A 5,400-nucleotide genomic window follows, 5' to 3' on the forward strand; every position below is an offset into this window, starting at 1 on the left:
CACATCTTCTCACTCCCTTTCTCCCTCCTTCTCTCTCTCTCTCGTCTGAATTTGAACATGCATTAATTCTATTTATGAAATTTTAAAAATAAAAACAGAAAGAATGTAAAAATGGCTGCCAATTCAAAATAATTTAAAGAAAGAACATTTAGATGCAAAAGGCATTTGCCTTTTCAGAAAACGGAGTTATACTCATTCCTTGAGTATGTAAGAATACCAAGATCTTAACTCCACCCAGTTCCCCTTTCACTCTGAAGCTGGACCACTCTTTATACAGACGCTGAAAATGGAAAATCGGATTCCTGTACCTTGATTTCACTTTAGATAAAGAGTAGCTAATCAATCAACCCCTGAGTACACCACCATTTTTTTTTTATAAAATCAGGCTTCCACCTGGGATAACAGCTCTACAATATTTGTTGCCTAACTTGCAAAGCTGTGCATTACTCTATATACAGCATGTTCCTGTCCAACTTGGATTCTATAAGAAATTCAACCTAATTCACAGGTCACATTCAAATTTGTCAGTTGTCCAAATAATATCTATTATAGGTTCAGGATCATACATAATGTTTAGCTGTCATCTCTCTTTAGTTTCCTTCAACCTGAACCAGTTCCTGAGTCTTATCTTATTTTTATAATCTTGACATAGAGCAGGTTACTCACTTTGCAGAAAGTCCATCAATTTGGGTTTGTTTAGTATTTCTTCATAATTACATTTAAGTAATACAATTTTTGGCAGAAATACCCCAAAAGTGATGCTGTGTTCTAATGGCATCCTATCAGGATATATACAATATCCATTTATGCTATGATGTTTTAACTTTTATAAGATAGTATCTGACTCCTCTATTGTAAAATTAACTATTAAATATCTGGTATTACTATGTAGTCTGTGGAAATAACTTTGGAGTTATGTAAACAGTCTGTTCCTTATCAAATGTTCACCCACTAGTTTTAGGATCCATTGATGAGTTTCTTTGAATCAATTATTACTATAATGATTACAAAATGATCCTAACTCTATCATTTCCTCTCTGCTTATTAGTTGGCATCTCACTGCAAGGTAGAGTTTTCCACTCTGCCCCAGTATTTATTTATTCATGCATTTATTTATATCAGCATGGACTTGTGGATTTCTATTTTATTCAATGGATTATATCTGTTATTATCATTATTTGTTTTGATGCTTAAATTATCCCAGATTTGATCAGTGGAAACTTCATTATGTTGGCTTCTGTGTTCTTATGAATAAAAGGAATAATAACATCCCTTATTATTCTTCAAGCAAGTTTTACTTTCTGACACTAAAAATATCCTTCAGGCTCATCTTGTGCTTGTTTGTTCCATATCTGGAATCAGCAATTTATTCAAGGATCCTTGGCTCCTTTTAGTGGAAAATAGCACTGAGAAACCAAGATCCAGGCACTAGACATGCCCATTGTTACTGGGATATTATTGCTTCTAGGCCATCACAAGAGACAGAGCTAGAAATATATGAACACACACATACAGCCTAGATATTTTTTATGTCAGTCTATCAAAGCCATATTCAAAAGCATGAGTTCACATCAATATTTCCAATCCTCAGCTAACACTCCAGGGCTTTTTCCAGCCTTTGCTTTTCCAGGTTTGTAATTCCCTTCTCAGAGAGTGAGAAACCTGGATTCCATTTACTCTCAATATATTTACTTTTTCAGTCAATCCTCTAGTATGTAATTAACCTCTTGGCCTCTCAGCGTGTCCCCTTGGCCAACCCCAATTATACTAGGTGAACCATCAGCCCCAGTCCCACCAAACATGCCAACCCAACAGTCCAATCCTCAGCCCCAGCAGTCCTGGCCACCCTGCCTAATTCTGTGGCACTGGAGCCACCAACTATGCCAGCTGAAGTTGCAGCCCCAACTCTGCTGACCATGCTGACTGCACCAACCCAAAAACAAAGTTTTTAAAAACCCAAATAGTCTTGCCATAATTAAAATAGCCTATTACAGAAGAAGAAAAAGACATCAGCAGAACAGAATACAGAATCCAGAAATAGACCTAAATACACATGGCATTTTAGTTCATAATAAAGGTACCATTTCCAACCAGTGGATTTATATGTAACCTAGTCAGTAGGGAAAATAAAATAGTGTGGGGTTAACAGGTTGTTAGGGGAAGAAAAGATGAATTTGTAGCACTATTTACACTGAAATTAATTGATTATTAATTCTAAGTAAATATTTATAATTAATATTATAATTGATATTATAATTATACACTTTATATCATAATTATACCAATTATAATTAATAATTATAATTATGTTAATTACAATTCTATTTTTTGCATAAAATAAATCCATTTTCTGAATAAAGCGTAAATCAATTTATTTACGATCCTGGAATGAAAAAGGCCTTTCTAAGAAGAATACCAAGGCAGAAATTAGATGAATCACACGAAATTTCTCTTTGACCAAAAATAAATCAATAAAGCCTTAAAATCATTGACAAATTGGAGAAAGATGTTTTCAGTACAGGAAAGCAAACAACTAATATCCTTAATTTACACAAAGTTTTATACAGGTAAACAAAGTAACAAATGATAATAAATGCAAAATGTCAATAAACTTCTGTTCCTTATCAATTACACAGTCTGGTCGGGTGAGGTGGCTCACGCCTGTAATCCCAGCACTCTGGGAGGCCGAGACGGGCAGATCACTTGAGACCAACCTGGCCAACACAGTGAAACCCCGTCTCTACTAAAAACACAAAAATTAGCCAGGCATGGTGGCTAACCCCTGTAGTCCCAGCTATTCAGGAGGCTGAGGCAGGTGACCTGCCTAAGCCCAGGAGGCAGAGGTTGCAGTCAACTAAGATCGCACCACTGCATTCCAGCCTGGGAGATGGAGTGAGACTGTCTCAACAACAAAAAAATAAAAATGAAAAAAATAAATTACACCAAGGTATTCCATTATAGCAGCACAAAACAAGCTAAAAGAGTCACAATCTGTGATCGCCTTATTGTTTTTATTGACAGGTCCCTTATTAAAATATAAGTTGTATTAGTAGCTGGCACCTAACAGGCACTTAACAAATGTTTATTAATGTTAAATGAGAGGATTCTGGAGGAGTAGTTTGAAGCTAGACTATTAAGGATCTTGAAATGCCATATTTGAGAGTTTGCACTTCATTCTCAAGGCATTGGTTATGGTCATCAAAGAAGATATCTGCTCTAGAAAAATAACTGTAATGGTGGTTGGTGATGAATTTTAAAGGGAGAGCCAGTTAAAAGGTTACTGTGGCCAGGCATGGTGGCCTATGTCTGTTATCCCAGCACTTTGGGAGGCTGAGGCAGGCAGATTGCTTAACCCCAGGAGTTAGAGACCAGCCTGCCCAACATGGTAAGACCCAATCTCTACAAAAATTAAAATTACAAAAATTAGCCAAATGTGGTGGCACCTACCGATAGTCCCAGCTACTCAGGAAGCTGACCCAGGAGGATTGCTTCAGCCTGGGAAGTCAAAGCTTCAGTGAGCCATGATCCCATCCCTCCACTCCAACCTAGGCAACAGAGCCAGACCTTGTCTCAAAAAAAAAAAAAAAAAAAAAAAAAAAAAGTTCTGGTAAATGCTCAGGTCAGAGGAGACTTAAGCCAGAACTAGGGCAAAGGGACTAGAAGAGAAACTCTTTTGAGGTGCCATCAACACAAATTGGTGGTAATAACTACAACCTCTATTTATTAAGTGCCTATAGTAGGCCCAAACTCCATACTATCTTCACAACAGCCAACCAAGATTGGTGTTAGTATACCAATTTTGCAAATAAAAAGGCAAAACAAGTTGCAGAGAACTTAAATAATTTCCCCCAAAGTCCACAGCTAAATAAATGGCTCTTCTGGATTCTGCTGCAGGGCTGTCGCATACCCAAGTCCAAGCAACGAAGGAAAGGGAGTGATGTTAAGTTTCCAGCTAATGTAATTACTTAGATTATTTCCTTTGCTGAAATATGTAAAGATTTTATTGGAATGGTAATGAATGTGGCTTTGGACATGCTATGTTTGAGAATCCTATAATACACTAGGTATTGCTGCATGAAACAGAAACTGACTCTGGCTTTCTTGCTGAATAGTATAATTCTTGGAAGGCTATCAGGGCTCACATAGTCACAGTTAGGCTGGAGATACCAGCTTCATAAACAGGCCAAGGATAGGAAGAGTTTACAAGGCAAATGGTGACCTTTGAGAGAGAAGCGTGAGATAACATTTGGAAACAGAAGCCAGATTGTAAATGGTGAAGGAATTAACGGTGAGTGAAGTTCAGAGTAATTTCTAAGCCAGTGTTCCACATCCATAATTTATATTGTTGTAATAGTACTTGCAAAATATATTAACCTGAGACAAAAGGGCAGGACTTGTGTGTAGCACTTTGTCCTCACTTCACTTGAACCTTACAATAACTTTGTGAGAAAGGTCTTATTCCCATTTAGAAAGATGGAGGAAAATGATATCCAATATCCAATGTTGGAGAAGACTGTAACTCTCTTCTTGGAGTGCATCTTGTTGATAAATATCAAAAGACTTTAAAAGGTATGTATGCTCTGACCTAGAAATTCCCCTGCAAAAGAATTCAGTGAAAAAAAATTATAAGCATGTACACACATTTATCTACAAGGTTGTACACTGCAATAAGAAAGAACTGAAAGCAAGCTAACTACAAGAGAGGACTGGTATGTCCATGCTATGAAAAGACATGTAAATCATTGCCAAATAATGTTGCAGCACGATCCATTCAAGAAATGAAAAGCATCCCACATAAAAAGAATACAGAGTGGATGACAGGAGCTTTCTAGTCCACAACATATTTAGGTTCCCGGTTGCAAATCAATAAAGTGACATTCTGGTTTATGTCTCAAAAAAAGAAAAGAAAAAAATGAAAACCAAAAATATGGTTTACATTTTATGAAGTAAACAGAGCAGACCACAAAACAGAATATACTGTATGATTCCATTGTGTGTGTAATTTTTTTGTGGGTTTTTCTGTACTTCCGAAAATTCTACTGTAAAGAAATACTGCTTTTGTAATGAGATTTTTAAAAGAAAGCTCTGAGTGGTTAAATACTCGTCTGTGGTCAGACATAACTGGCAAAGGAGAGGCCAGAATTATTTTTACTATTTTTTGAGATTGTTGTCTCCTGTGTAAAATGAGGGTGCAAGGTGCATTCCCTCTCCTGATTTTTGAATCATCCCTCCACCACCTCGGACTGCCTTTTCTCACGTAGAATAGCCAGCAAGTGCGGCAGGGCGCGGTGGCTCACGCCTGTAATCCCAGCACTTTGGGAGGCCGAGGCGGGTGGATCACGAGGTCAAGAGATCGAGACCATCCTGGTCAACATGGTGAAACCCCGTCTCTACTAAAAA

The sequence above is a fragment of the Cebus imitator genome, unplaced genomic scaffold (genome assembly GCF_001604975.1).
Source record: "Cebus imitator isolate Cc_AM_T3 unplaced genomic scaffold, Cebus_imitator-1.0 Scaffold84, whole genome shotgun sequence".
Lineage (NCBI taxonomy): Eukaryota > Metazoa > Chordata > Mammalia > Primates > Cebidae > Cebus > Cebus imitator.